A 16,189-nucleotide genomic window follows, 5' to 3' on the forward strand; every position below is an offset into this window, starting at 1 on the left:
TCCAAAGTGAAAGAAATCTGTTGAGAGCCATAGATCTTCCCTCTGGGAGGAAATGTACATAGGCATATAAACAAGAAATTGTCACCAGGAAGAACAAGGATTCTTGTTTAGAATCCATGGATCAAAGGTTAAGAGAATGGGTGGCCAAGACATAGATTTAAATACATTTTCAGCTGGGTATGTTACCTGACTTTCCTGAAAGATAGTAAACATAGAGTTTCTGTGAGTGTAGTTGAGAAAATGTAAGTGCTACACAGAGGGAGGTACTCAATAAACACGGTCACATTTCAAAAGATAAGGGATTTTAGGACTTGTCAAAGGACTCTTGACCAGGCTTCAGTATCCAACAAGCCTTTTCAGCCCAGGCTGTCCAGGATGTACATGGGAAACTAAACACAACAAGTGTAGCTTGGGTTTCTCCAGAGAGCATCGGGGTCAACAAAATGAGCGCCTATTTCTTGGTGACTGAGAGAAAGAAGAGGGTGAGTGCAGAGACCTCTGGGACCATGAATCTGTGAAAACCCTTAAATACCAATAATGCGAAAGGAAGGCTTAAGGAACAGGGCATTTGGGCTGGAACAAAAAGGCATCCTCCTCTTTCAGCACCCACTTCCTTCATTTAATATGTGAATTCCCATCAGGGCACGAAAAAGGAGTCATTCCTAGTCACTGTGCTGATTCCGTGCCTCTGCACACCCAGACATCCCAAGGCTGAATTTGCTTCATTTGTCTGAGTTTCCCAGCAGGAGATATTCCTATCTGGCCACTGACATTGCTGGAAGCAGACTCATCAGGAATGGAAGGAAATGACTGCTCTAGGCCTGCGGATGGACTCTCAGTGAGAGACAAATCTGGAGACACCTATGACATTTCTAACTCCCTGGCTAATATAAAACGGTAGCCGCTGGGGCTCCAGACTTGTTGGGTGGGAGCTTTTTCCAATGAACCACGTGTCCAACTCCTCCTGCGCCTCACCGTGTGTGTGTGTGTGTGTGTGTGTGTGTGTGTGTGTGTGTGTGTGTGTATGAATGAACTCAGACACTACCTTTCTTCCTTAAATGGGAAGACACACACATTGCAGGGCATAGAGGAGGCGCTCAATGAATGATGGTAACGATGATGATGATGATGATGATTTATTTTTTCTTGCTCCCTTCCTTCATCTTCCATTCTCTCCTTTCCTTAGAGGGTACAAGCAAGTAAAAAAAGTCTTATGAAATCCCTTCACCCATCCTAACGAAGATGAAGCTAAGGGAAGGGTGCGGGGGTATGGAAACCTCGACCCCCAACTCCAAAGCTTACACTGAAAGGTAGTTGCAGCCTCTCCACCAAGTGCCATCCCTGCCCCTGTCGCCGAGGCCACCTGACTAGTCCGGGAGTGGCTGGCAGCCTTTGCAAGGGGTGCCAGGGGCAGAAGACGGGGACCAGCTGCTTCCGGACAGCGGCCTCCAGGGAGAAGGCGCTTCCCCGACCCCCGCCGCGCGCACCACGCCCGGGCCGAGCTCCCCGCGGCCCCCCGCAGAGGTGCCGCGTCCCCGCCCGCCCCCCCGCCCCCCCCCCGCGCCCCGGGAATGCTGGGAATGTGAGTCAGGGCCGCGGCGGGAGAGAGCGCCGCGCGCCGGCGGTGGCCCCGCGGAGCGCAGTTCAGCGCCGCGCGAGCGCGCGTGTCGGGACTGCGGTGGGTGCCGCCCCCTCGGCCGCCAGCCCCGCCCGGCCCCGCGCGGGCCCCGGCCCTCGGAGCGCACCCTCCCTGCCGCCTCCCTCCCTCCAGCCGGCTCCTCCTCCTCCTCCACCTCCCGCTCCTGCTTGCTCGCACTCTAGCGCCGGCTCCGGCTCCTCCCGGCCGCCCGGGGCCGAGGCGACGTGAGGTTGTACAAATCCATGTGGGGCGGCCCCGGGCGAGCATCCGAAAGGTGAGACGTCGACGCCCGGCCGGGCCGCTGGGCGCCGGCTCCCTCGGGGCGCCCGTGCCCCGGCATCTCTCGTGCCGGGCGCCCCTCACTCGTGGGGAGCTGCAATGCGTTATCGGGGGGAGCCGAGGGGTGCACCGCGCGCCGCGGCCGGGGCTCTCCGGGGCGGGGGAGAGGATGGGGCGGCCTACAGGCGGGCTTGCCTCCCCGGAGGAGCCCCCGGGCTGAACAAGTGCACGGCTTCCCCGGCGCGCTCGTCCCGGCGGCCGGGCACCTCCCGCAGTCCCTCCCGGCGGCCGTCCTCCCTGCCATCGCCTTTCTTCTCTCCAGCTCCCACTCTTTCCCCCTCTGGCTTCCAGGGGTGGGGTGTTCGCGGGGCAAGGGTCTCGGGAAACCTCCAGCAGAACAAAGTAGGGAAAGGTGCAGCCCCAGCCCCGGGGGGTGGGGTCCCAGGCTGCCTCCCTGGACTCCGAGGGGAGCGTGTTTAAAAAAAAAAAAATCCGTGTCATGGAAAACGAGCTGGATTAATTGGGGAAGGGGAGGGAGTGGTGGTGTATGAAAACGAATACGATGTGACATTAACCCGAACGACATTCCCTCCCTCCCCCTCACCTTCTCGGGATTAGACCCGAAAAGGGGTACTCAGAGGGTTGTGCCTATTTTTTTTTTCTTTAAATGACTGTCCAAGCCTTGGAAAGATCATTTTAGGACAGTGAAGATTACGGGTGCGTTGGTGCGCTCGTCAACTCTCTGGTTGGCCCTGTCTTATTTATTTTGTACTTAAGGGTCTCTGTTCTCCTCCCCAGAGAGGGAGGGTCCGCGCTGGGTGAGCGGATCGATTTTAGGCGGCTACCTGCCTCTGCGAGATGAAAGACCTTTTACTCCCGGAGCGGTGAATTGTCAGCGCCCCGCGTGACTGACAGCCACACCTGCCATTTATGTGGGCAGAACAGGGACCGTGGAACCCCAAGAGCCAATCAATGCTCGGGAGAGGCGGGCCGTTCCCACTTGTCATGGCTAGTTTCCTGGTTGGCTTTTTAAAATCAGTGGTTTTACTTAACCATTGGTTTCCACCAGGTATGGGGCTCCAGCTGTCACAGGCAGAGAAGCGGGAAGAAAACTCTGCCAAATGGGCTTAGAAGCAAGTATATTTGACTTGTGTTTGTTTCTTACCCCCCTTTTATAAGTTGTAGTAGTTGGGGATGCTCAGGCCATTGATTTAAAAATGAAAAGGAAATGGGTCTGTGTAAAGGATGAAATGGGGGTGGGGGAGGGGTGTTGGGGGTTAGACTTGTCTTCCTTTATAAGAGACACCGTTTACCGTTGAGCTGCCTTGGAAAGGGTGTGGCACTTTGTCTCTGATGGTCTCTTGTCCTTGTAAAGTCGCATTGTCTCTCAGCCTACAGCATTGGGCTCTTGGCGCTGATGGGTGAATTTATGAGATATTTTTGAAGCAGACAGGCATGCTTTATTAGGGTTTCCACGAATAGAAGGGATTCTTTTAGTTTTTGACAGGGTGCCTCAACTTCTGGAAGTGAGGGCTGGCTTCTTCACTTCCAGTTTGGATGTCAGTGTGGAGGTGGCCGTGGGGTCAAGCCAGATCCTTTCTGGAGAGTAGAAGAGTTTGCCTTTGAGGTGAGTTTGCTTCTGAAGTGAGCCATCTTGTCCGTCTGCTTCTGTGCTTTAACAAAAGCCTTGCACAGTTTGGAGGGGTGGTGTGTGGATAAGAATGGAAACGCGGCTTTCACTAGCAAGACTTTCATGGGTGGATGGATTGTGGGTGGAAGGACCAAATCCTTCTTAATTTTCTCTTAGTGAAAAGCTTATTTTTCAACATTCTTCTGCCTGAATTCAGTAGAAAAATTACTGGTTGATCCAGAGAGCTGTCACCTCATCGAAGCTGTACCTGGATGTGAACACAGACCTGTGCATTCAGCATTTCATGAGATTATGAGCCAGAGTTCACTGATTAGGACAGTCTTCATGTAGGAGCCGGGTTGGTCAAGTTAGTGTTATTACTATTATCATTATTATTGTTATTTCATGTGCTAGCACTTTGCTGAGTACTTTATATGCATTATCTTTTTAAAATCTGGCAGAACCTCTATGAGGTAGCTACTATTATTATCCCCAAATTATAGACAGAAGGGACTAAAGGAATTAAGTATCTTGATACAGCTAAGTGTGAAAGTGAGAATTTGAGCCCAGGTTTCTCTGACCCAGAGTCGATGACCTTGGCGATGGCCTTGAATTCAAATTTTGGTAGTGTGATCTGCATGTATCCAGTCTGAAGTGTAACCTGTCTCAGCATACATATGGCCTATTCTGTTAAGAGCCCACTAAGATGTCGATGGCCTTGTATTATCCTCTTTGCCTTGCCACTTTGAAGGCTGTTGCTTCCACTAATAGGCACATTTAGTAACTTTGTGATTTATATACTTCTAGTATGTCAGCTTTGGCCCAACGGAAATTTGTTTCCCAAGTTAATAATGACTTAAAAGAAGGTGAAACAAAACAAAATCCACTCTTCCATTTTACTTGATACCTTAAATTTCCAATTGGGAATTAAAAAAATATATATTTCTTTTTCTTTTTAAAAAAATATATTTTATTGATATTTTACAGAGAGAAAGGGAGAGGGATAGAGAGTTAGAAACATTGATCAGCTGCCTCCTGCACACTTCCCACTGGGGATGTGCCCGCAACCAAGGTACGTGCCCTTGACCGGAATTGAACCTGGGACCCTTGAGTCCACAGGCCGACGCTCTTATCTGCTGAGCCAAACCGGTTAGGGCAAAAATATATATTTCTTATTGTTGATAGTATTACAAATATCTCCCACTTCCCCTTTCTCCTCCACCATTGGAATTTTTAATAGGTCTTGGTCAAATACATGCTCTTAACATCATTCAGCTGGCTCTTTTTTTCACTAAGGGATTGGAATTTTATTTTATCTTTCACTTACAAAGAGACTGGTTTTCATTAGTGATTGAATATAATTTTATTTAAAATTATTTTATTAAAATAATATGGCCATCTTGTTTTACTATGTTGGAAAAGTCACAAAACTTAAGCCTTATCAATGTCTTCCTACTGGTGAAAATCAGTGGTTATGGTTTGCCAAAACAGATATCTTGAGAAATGTGTTTCGATGAATGGTGTTGGAGTCCACAAATTCACCTCAACAGATAGTCTTTGACTTTGATGGGGCTGACTTTGTACAATCTACTAGGGCATCCTTTCACCCCTTTTATCAGCTAAGAAGTTAACGTTTTGGCTGTCTATAGGAGAGACCTACTTGGCTAACCAACAGTTTAGTTTTAGCAATGTTTATATTACTCCTTGATACTTTATTGTGATTTTCCTTATTTTTGAAAGCTAGTAGAACAAATGGAATGCACAAAAGCACTGATATTAATGATAATGTAATCTCATAAATTTAAATCAGTTGATCCAAAGATAGAAATCACTGCGTGTACCAAAGGCAGAGATTCTTCAGCCTGTTCTTTCTTATGTGAAGAAAAAAATGAATGAATATGTAAGAAGTGCTAAAATATATCAAGTGGTAAAGTATATGTTAGTCAACTTTTGGGGCATAACAAAACTCCCTGACTTACAGCAACAGGTCTATTTATTCTCACACTCGTGTGTCTTTAGGTTGAGTGTGATTTGGCTGACCGAAGCTGGACTCCTTGGGGTGGCTCTGCTGTAGGCTGCAGGCTGGGTTCTGGTTTGCTCCACTGGTGTTCTGGGGCCCAGGCTGAAGGGATAGCAGCTACTTGGGGCATGCTCTTCTTAGGGCAGATCACTGGATTCAAGTGGCAAGCCAAATTGCACAAGCAAATGTCATTTCCATTAGCAACCTTTTTGGATAGAGCAAGTCACATGGGGAAGCCCCAGTATCCATAGGTAAAAGTGGATTCTGCCCATAGTAGAGAGGGAATATTTGATGAAATATAATCTGAACTCCCACAAAAAGCATGATGTTATTAGAGAATTTTATAATTTTTTCTTCTCATTCTTGGGGAGTGCAGCTTTTATCCCTTCAGTCCCCTGGCTTTATGACATATGAACCTAATGTTTAACCTTTGCATTTCAGAAACATACCAGGTTTGATTCTAGAGGACTGACTGTAAAAACAGGTATAAGTATGTATAAGAATTTCTTAAATTATCCCAAGAAGTTTTTATCTGATGTGGGTCCTGCCACCATAGGACCTCTTATTGGGAGTGTCAGGAAAGACTTCGTGGATGAAATGGCATTTTCCTGGACCTTGAAGCAGGGATAGTGTTGGATATACAGTTAGAGGGGTGGATATAATAGACATGGAAGGAGGATATCTGGATATACTAAGTTATTCTGTTTGGCTAGGGGTAAGGTAGGTGAATAATAACAACAATAATGATAGCAGCAATTATAGTTTAACTTTTTAATAAATTTTTTTTATTGATTTCAGAGAGGAAGGGAGAGGGAGAGAGATATAGAAACATCAATGATGAGAGAGAATCATTGATTGGCTACCTCCTGTATGTCCCTACCAGGATTGAGCCTGCAACCTGGGCATGTGCCCTGACCGGGAATTGAACTGAGACCTCCTAGTTCATAGGTTGATGCCCAACCACTGAGTCATGCTGGTCAGGCTATAGTTTAACTTTTATTGAACAGTTAACTATGTGTGAGGCTACTGTGCTTAACACTTTACATAAAATATCTAATTTAACATTGCTGATTGGCTATTCCACATTTATTCTGTTTTAACTAAAAGAACCCCAGCTTTGTTTGAGATGGGAATATGTCTATCTCCCTTTCCTAGACTGCCTTAGGGCATGGAGTGGCTCAGATCTTATAGTAATGTAAGTGGGTGTTGTTGGATGGGGGCTTTCCCGAAAGCTTAGTGAGGACACACTTGGCTGGTATATGCCCCAACAGCTTTTGGCCCCTTTCTGCTTATTGCTGTTGGGAACATAGGTGGAATGCCTGGAGAGGCAGCAGCCAACTACAACAACAAGTTTAAACCATGTATTAAGAATGAGAAAACTGGAACCTTGAAGGATCTTGGTCTCGATGACATTGTTGAGCCATAGCACCAGCCTAAACTGCCTTCTCCTGTACTTACTGCATAAAACAAATTCCTTACTTATAAACTACCAGTTGTTACTTGTAGTCAAACATAATCCTTACTGATACATACCTTCTCAAGAGCCTCTCAAAGTAGATGTTCTCAAACTTATTTTACCAGGGAGAACATAAAAACTCAGATTAAGGAACTATCACAAGATCTAGGATTCATTGCTATGTCTTTTTCCTTTTTTAATCCTCACCCAAGGATGAGAGAGAGAGAGAGAGAGAGAGAGAGAGAGAGAGAGAGAGAGAGAGAGAGAGAGAGAAGGGAAGAGAAGAGAGAATCATCCTGTTTTTGGCTGGACAGGATAAATACCACAGTGGAGATGATGTTCCCAAAATAGGCTGGATTCCAGGTTGAAAAGTTGAAAAGTTTGAGTGTTATATCATGGACTAGCAAGTATAAGATAATTTGAAAATGATGGAGACTGGAGGTTGGGAGACCATTGATCTTAAGTATGTTGTGGTATCAAATGCTTTAGTGTGAATGAAGGTGGAGGAAAAGCTGGGTATAAAGCAAAGCTGGGACTGTAAGGAAATGGAATTGAGTGAACACATATCATAGTTGGCTGTTAACCTGTAATCTGAGAACAAAAATGAAAGTCTCCTGAAGGTTAGTATTAACTTCTACTAATGGCTTCACATTTGCCAGGAAGTAGGGAATGGGTAATACAGGGAATTGCTAATAAGATGTGAATCATTATTTAGTGCAGTGGGTGGGGACTTCTACTTATCATCCATACCATGTATTCAACCCTTGATAAACCCCTATGACATGATTTTGGTCTAGGTCTGGCTCCTTGGTGCCAGTTCAAGGTAGCTGAGATGAAGGGTAAAGCCAGAGGGTGGTGCAATGGAACAACACATTGTGTCAGTGGACTTATTTCTACATCTGCTAAACATTGTGGAGCTTTCTTGGGGCTGAGGTAGGGTCACTTTAACTTCCTGTTTTTTTCCCTCCTGTTCTCTCTACTTTTTTAATCTGTAAAATAAAGGATTTGGTTTACAGTTGTGGTTTTTCAAATGTTTTTCAGCTGTAGACACTTTTTTGTTCCCTAAATGAAAGCTTATCCGGACCCTCAGTATATTTATAGAAAAAAGCAGAGTTGCTCTGGAAATTCAGGGTCCAGGTTTATGTTGTCTGAGGTATCTTTATGTTGAGGCCACTGTTCTAAAATGATCCGACACAGCCTCCTAGGTCCAGGATTATGTGAACCTTAGAGCTGTCCAGATGTTTTATTAGAACATTCTCTGGGACAAATCCCTTTATTATTCCACAGCTTTTTGTGTTTTAGTATCATCGGTGGTAGAGACTGTTGATGTTCCCACAGCTGCTTTTCCTCTTTTTCCAGGCATATGTTGGAAGTGACTTGTGTCACTTCTATGCCAAACACTTAATTTTCAGAGTGAGACCACCCAGCGCTCTTTTCTACTGCATGATGGTCGAGGAAGCACCTGTTGAAATGGAGTCTCCATCTGCCTCGGTCCCTGAGTCACTAAATGAGCAAAGCTTTCAGTCAACTGACATTGGACTTACATTGTGACCGAGAAATAAACCTTCGTTGTTTGCATTCATCAAAATTTTATGATTGTTTATGTAGCACTTTTCTTTAGCTTATCTTTACTGATAATCTTTTAGCATATCTGCTAAACTGTATTTAACTTACTTTTGAAGTGTCTTTGGGATCAACCTGAAGCCAAGCCAACTTGTCCTTACTTTGTGTTTAGGAAAGAAGGCAGGCATCTACAATAGCTGTCCATGCAGGTTTTTGTATTGATAGAGTCTCCGAATTGGAATACTTATGCTCGATAACATTTGTTTTCATGTTGTAGAAGCCTGAAGACCTATGGTGGAGTGCATCTTGCTTTTCTTTTTATTTACTGATTGATTTTAGAAAGAGTGAGGAAGGGAGAAGGAGGGAGGGAGGAAGGAGGAGATAGATAGATAGATAGATAGATAGATAGATAGATAGAGATATTTGTTGTTCACTTGTTATGTATTCATTGATTGCTTCTTGAATGTGCCCTGATTGGGGATAAAACTCACAACTTGGCATATCAGGATGACATCCTAAACAGCTGAGCTACCTGACCAGGGCATATCTTGCTTTTCTTTTTAAGAAAAGCCTTTAATGCCCTGTTGCCTTTTTAGGTAATAGAACCTCAGTAGCTTGGGGAAGAGTAATGATGAACAGTTACCATAATAATGGCTACTATTGATTGAATACTTATTTGTTGATCTGTGAAATATTTATTAAGCATCTATGATGTGAGAGGCACTGGCATATAGAAGTGAATTATAGATAGTTCCTCATTTGTAGCTTACACTCTAGTTGGGGGTCCTGGATAGGTTTGCTCTGTATTCTTTGAAGGACACCATTTATTGAGTATACTATATGCTAGGTGCTTTATGCCCCTTATTTCATACTGTCCATAGAGGTAGGTGTATTATTCAAATTTTGAGGAAACTAAAGTTCAAAGAATTTGATAGGCTGTATGAAGGAAGACAAGAGCTTCTGCCTTTTGCTGAATCCCCAGTGTCTAGAAGAGTGTTTGACACATAATAGCTGCTTAATAAATATTTGTTGAATGAATGAACAGAACAATGTGCTCAAAGTTAATGCTATGGCAGAGCCAGGATTGGAGTCCTAACTGACTCTCAAGTCTGCTAAATTATTGTTGGACATAGTAGGAGCAGTGTGTGACCCTATGATTACAACAGAAGCAACAGCTGAGCCCTACCAGTGTCAATGACAAACCACCAAGAAGATCCAGGCTGTCTCTCTTTCACAACTAGGGCCTACTCCTCTGTGTGATTTACACTCAAAGCCACTACCTCACTGACTTAATTGCTGATATAATTGGTCAACCTTTTCTCGGGAAAGTTCAAGTTCTACCCTAGTGGATTTTCTGATCCCTGTTTTCCAGGGCTGTGCCTCAAATTCTGCTTTTAACCTTTGGATATTTCTTCTCCACTTGCATCTTCCAGATTTGTTGCTTTGAAGTTCCAGGAAATCTCTAGTTGCTGGCACCTACTGGGCACTTAACAAAATTAAAAGAACGGCGGGGGGGGGGGGGGGGGGGGGGAAGAGAAAGAGACAGCAATTTCAGGAAGGAGCCAAGTGATGACTTTTTCCTAGAAGTCAGCAGTGAGATTGCTGTTCCAGCAGGTGAGGAGTATGGATTGGGTCAGAGGGCATCTCTGGGATATACCTGTAGCAGGAAGGCCAGTGGCAGTGTTCATAGATGCCTTATACCAGAAACCTGACTTTGTCATGGTTGGTTCTGCAGATTTTACATTTTGCTCACTTAATTATCTTATATCGTGTGGTTTGTGTGGGGTTGTCTGATAGTGTTCCTTCTTTTTTTCCTGCCTTACAGCTTTCTACCCCTAAAGGCAGTTGTCATTCTGTGATTTGAGTATGAATGAATTGCAGGCAGCAAAGTGCACTCCCCATAAATGTATTAAAAGCAAACTATTAATTCAAGGCAACTTCCTAGTGGCTTAGAAGACAACTTGAATGGGAATTGAGTAATGTGACTGTTTTTTTCGGAATACTCTCAGATCCTTATGCACACTGTGAGAGACTTTCCACTAGAACAGTATGGCTAATTATAGCAAACAAGAGCAGGGTTTTATATAAGAAATTGAATCTAGTCATGCACTGTAGTTACTAGTTCTAAGGTAGTAGATTTCTCTAAAACAAGGTGGGTGTGGTAGGGGTAGTTCATCTTCTGTGGGCCCAAAGGTGATTGAAGGTGGGTTTGGGGTCTGGGAACTGCTCGGGGGTTGGGGAATTCTGCTCTAAAAGCAGAAGGTTGAGTGGCTTTGGAAGATGTGAAGTTGGGCTGGTATCATGATCCTTGGTTATTTTCTCGGTGACACAAGATGGCTTTCTTGTGCCTTGTTTGAGGCAGATTCGTCATACTGCCTTCCTGTTAGCCAGCTCCAAGCTCATATCCCCTGGAGGAGCAAGACGGTGGTTCAAAGGGCAGAATGCTAGGGGAGCAGTGTTGCTGACTCCTTTTCACATTAGGCTCTTGATGTGTTTTCTTTCTTTCTGGTGATGTGTGTTTTTTCTTGCATTTAAAGTAAAATTTCCTCCTACCCCTTTGTTTCTCACTTTGGTTCCTTAACGATCTTATTCCTGAAACGTCTTCACGGGAAGAAGCAGGAGAGAGGGTAGTGAATGAGATGACAGCTCGGCCATTCTTACGAGCTTGTTGAAAATAGGTTCTGTATGACGCTGGGTACAAAGACAACTGAGTGTCAGTGCTTCTGTTCATCAGGTGTGTGAGCATGAAGCAGTTAGCCAGGATACACAGGGAAAACTTCCCCTTTTTTGTTAAGTCTGAGGAAGAACTGTCTTTTCATACACAGACTTTGAATACATTGGCAGGGGCCGCCTTGAATTCAGCAACATGAATAGTTGCTTAGAATAACTTCAGAGCAGATTCTTTTGGATATAGAGACATGAGCACTGATCTGTGAGTCAAGAGACCGAAGTTCCATTTCTGGCTTTGCCACTAGCTTTCTCCTTATTTGGGGGATCTTTGTTTCTTGATATGTTTCAAAATCATCTGGCCCTTTCCCAGATATAAAATTATATACATATATATTTTTAAATTTATATACATGTTGATTTTTAGAGAGGAAGGGAGAGGGAGAGAGAGATAGAAACATCAATGACAAGAAAGAATCACTGGTTGGCTGCCTTCTGCATGCCCCCCATTGGGGACCAAGCCCAAAACCCGGGCGTGTGCCTTGACTGGAATCGAACTATGACCTCCTGGTTCATATGTTGATGCTCAACCACCGAGCCATGCTGTCTGGGCTAAAATGATATATTTTTACAACAGTTTTTCTCATGCAAAGGATCAACTAAGTATCATTTTATTAGCTATTTTATCCTGGAAAATAAGAATGTCTGGTGTGCTTTCATCATGGATTTTACTGACAAAGAGTTAAGCCATTATATCATATATTTTACTGTATGTGCGTGTGGTTGCTTCATGCCAGCCCTCTGCAACTATAAACAGATCAGGTGATTCTGGAAGGTTCAGGATTGTAGCCAGACAAATCAGAAGGCTGCTGTAATGGGAGCTCTTGTAGGGGAGCACCCAGGCTACCATGGAAGACTTAGGAGATTAATGCATAAAGGATGAAAGAAGGCTCCTTAAAGAAGGTGAGGTGGAACAGTAAGTGGAGTTAGCTGGGGTGAGCTTGGTTTTGATGGTGCAGACAACACAAAGAGTGGTCTAGGTCCAAAGGTGAGCAAGAGAATAGGAGATTCGGGGTTTGGGGAGGTGAAAGGAGACCAATGGAACTGGAGATTAGCTTGAGGGATGGTGAGAGAAGCTAGAGAGAGTGACAAGCATGAAGATCCTGTGATCCATTAAGGAGATGAGGTTCAAGCTTAACCATCGAAGGATTTCATGGCAATGACTACCTGCTTTTGGTATTTGTAGGAGCATGGGGTTTGAGATTGGGGCAAGAGAGTGGCAGGATGACCTGGAAAGCAATAGAAAGATTATGAATATGGCCTTGGGAATCCTAGCAGTGCCCATTCTAATTTCATTGACCAAACACAATTTATTTAGCTTTAATAACTTTAAAAGACCATTTTCCAGCCCTGGCCGGTTTGGCTCAGTGGATAGAGCATCGGCCTACGGACTCGAGGGTCCAGGGTTTGATTCCGGTCAAGGGCATATACCTTGGTTGCGGGCACATCCCTGGTGGGAGATGTGCAGGAGGCAGCTGATCAATGTTTCTCTCTCATCGATGTTTCTAACTCTCTATCCCTCTCCCTTCCTCTCTGTAAAAACTCAATAAAATATATTTAAAAAAAAAAAAAAGACCATTTTCCAAGTGAAGATGCTCCTGATAAAAGATCTGTAGTGGAACTCCACGCTTGTTGTTGGTTTTGAGAATCTCTGAATGTCATCTGGGGCCTAGTTCTTTTTCCTGAGTTTTGAGTAGAGCACAGAGAGTGTGGATGTTGTTTGCAGTTAATGGATGTAATTAAACTGACTTTGTTAGACTAATAGAATTGGAAATACTTGGAGTAATTCATAGCGTATACCTTCTGAAAGTGGTGTGAGAAAGTTCATGAATGGAAATGGTTTAATAATTCCCTGAAATGTGCAAGATTGGGAGTTATGTACTGGAACTGTATTCAATACCCCATGCATATTAGCTGCCTCTGACTCTACTTTTGTATGACTTATACCACTTTTCTGATGTTAGTTGGTACATGGTTACATTGCCTTTCATATGTTAATCTTGACTTCTGTGCTTTAGCTTGTGAGCCAATGTTTTGAGCTACTATGTCATAGTCTTACTTGCTAACATGTAGTTTTATTTCATTAGCGTCACCATTTTTGTATATCAGAGTTTGTGTAATCATTTGAATATTTCTTGAATCTTGTGATTATTTTATAAAAAGTAAGTGGAAAATGGGAAAATGCAGGCAGTGATATTGGGAGTAGTATGAGCCTCATATATGTAATGTAAATGTATTTGAGGCAAAGATGGAAACCATTAGACATGCCCAATATGGGCATGCTTTAAACTTCAGATGGCCAGCTGTAAATAGTTGTGAGGGGTAAGAACAGAGTTAAATGCTATGGAGGTAAGCAATGTTGGAAAAAAGCTTTGGGGATTATGATAAAGGGCAATATGTAATCTAGGATTTTGTCATTCATTTGTTTTGGGGAACAGAGCTTTCCTTTTTAATGTGTAAGAGTAGTCAACTTTTAAAAACCACAGATTTAGAAAGGTCTTTTCTATAAAAGTAAGGAATAGAATTTAGATTTCTCACTAGTCTTACTTAGGAGAGTCTACCAGAGTCAGTAACCTATTCCTTTGTTTTGCTAATTGGCATAGGTGATCATTGTGCTAACAAAATTCTCTCTGTATTTTGGCAAACAAGTAAAGAGAAACCAAAGCACATAAAATGGTCCTTTACAAAGGATACAACTGAATGGATTTTTATGATCCCATGGTTTCATTTGGTGTTTTGTGGAACAGGAAAAGACTAAATGCATCTTAGTCCTCATCATAAGCCTTGGTGATGCTACGATGGTAGATTCAGAGCCAAAAAGAAAGGACAAGAATTAAGTGTTGCGTACAATTAATTCCGCAGGTCAGGAGAATGTGGTGGTGGTCTGTCTGCCTTGGAGGATCTTGTTGATATGGGGGAGCTGTCTAATGTCCTTCATGGGCTCAACCCACTTCTAAGGCAAGGATTGAGTTGGTTGCAAAATTCCAGTTCTTTTTTTTTTTTAAATATATTTTATTGATTTTTTACAGAGAGTAAGGGAGAGAGATAGAGAGCTAGAAACATCGATGAGAGAGAAACATCGATCAGCTGCCTCCTGCACATCCCCCACTGGGGAAGTGCCCGCAACCCAGGCACATGCCCTTAACTGGAATCGAACCCGGGACTTTTCAGTCCGCAGGCCGACGCTCTATCTACTGAGCCAAACCGGTTTCAGCCAGTTCTTTTTTTAAAAAAAAATATTTTATTAATTTTTTTACAGAGAGGAAGGGAGAGGAATAGAGATTTAGAAACATCGATGAGTGAGAAACATCGATCAGCTACCTCCTGCACACCTGCCGGGGGTCCAGCCCCAGTGGGTCCAGGGGTCCCCAAAGGCGTAGACAGAGTCGGCGAAGAAGGAATGACACGGAGACAGCGTTCAGTTGATCAGCAGCCTAGCCAGGATCTCCAGCCAAGTTCTGGTCTGGATCTCCAGAGAGGTTCTGCTTAGGATCTCCAGTCAGGTTGTGTGTCCATGGTCTCTTGCTGGGTTCTCCAGCCAGGTTCTCCAGGTTCTCCAGCCAGGTTCTGTAGCCATGTTCCCTCGCTAGGTTCTCCAACCAGGTTCTGTCCAGGATCTTTTGCCATGTTCTCTCCAGCAAAGTTCTTCTGTCTCTAGAGAACGTTCTGTGTAGGTTCTGTGCCAATTTCTGTGTCTCTCTCTCTGTCTCTTGCTGTCTTGTTACATCTGTATTTATACCAGTTGATTCAATCCTATCAATCTCTATTACAAAGGTTAGGGCGTTTCTTATCTCCATTCCAGGGAGTAAAGATTATGTAGCTTAAGCATGATTGTTCGTAGTTAAAGTGATTAATTACCCGCCTGGCACTTAGTTAAGAGGTTTTATTCCCTCCCTAACTTCAGGGGAAAATCCCCACTTGGGGAAACAACCTTTCTCAGAGACCTTGGTTAAAACACATAGTGCCAAGAAGGTGAGCAAACATATTAAGAACAGTATGCCATATATGCCAGGTCCCTTGAAACAGCAAGCATGGACCGGCTCCCGGCACACACCCCCTACTGGGGATGTGCCCACAACCAAGGTACATGCCTTTGACCGGGATCGAACTTGGGACCCTTCAGCCCGCAGGCTGATGCTCTATCCACTGAGCCAAACTGGTTAGGGCTCCAGTTCCTTTTGATCCCCGTTGTGGTTAGATGGTGAATGTTAAATCATAGGAGATATTAATCATGTAGCAGATGGTAAACAATAGCCCTTGAAATGAGAGACATAGTTTAGCTTTTATCAAAAAGGCAGATAACTATTGGACCAGAAATTCAAGAAACTCAGTAAGTGACGACTGTGTTTCAGGTATTGTGCTAAGCACATCAAGAATTATCTCATTTAATCTTAACAATAACTCCATGATCCAGGTATTATTTCTCAAGATGAGGAAATTAACATTTAGAGAAGTTAAGAAACTTGCCTATGTGTCTTGGTTTAGTTTTCCCAGAAGCAGACCCTGAGACAGGAGTTCTAGTGCAAGTAATTACATGGGATTTACAGGGAACAATAGTAGGTGAACAAAGCAGGTGAGACAGCGAGGAGAAGGCAGCCAGTGGATGGGACATTATTCAGTAAATTATTGCAGTCATGACTAGAGGTTAATCTCACAAGGAAACTCTGGATGTAGCATAAAACACCTGCCTTAGGATGACCTCACATGAAGGATGAAGAAGCAGCTCCTGTCAGTTGTTTTCTAAAAAATTTATTTATTTTTTATTATGCTACGATTTACGTAACATAATATTTACCAGTTTAATTATTTAATTATTGTATTTATTTATTTATTTATTTACTTACTTGCTTTCAGCGAAAAGAAGGGGGAGGGAGA

At 43.8% G+C, this 16,189-nt stretch overlaps 1 protein-coding gene across 1 annotated transcript in view; it reads left to right on the forward strand.

The window, feature by feature from the left end:
- Positions 1-1,626: 1,626 nt before the first annotated feature.
- Positions 1,627-16,189, forward strand: part of ERC2 (ELKS/RAB6-interacting/CAST family member 2) — an 871,001-nt gene continuing 856,438 nt past the window's right edge. The window contains exon 1 of the mRNA XM_081105973.1: positions 1,627-1,913. The gene's annotated coding sequence lies outside the window, so the exon portion shown is untranslated. The remainder of the gene's footprint in view (positions 1,914-16,189) is intronic.

This window comes from Myotis nattereri (assembly GCF_964212035.1).
Source record: "Myotis nattereri genome assembly, chromosome: 14".
Classification (NCBI taxonomy): domain Eukaryota; kingdom Metazoa; phylum Chordata; class Mammalia; order Chiroptera; family Vespertilionidae; genus Myotis; species Myotis nattereri.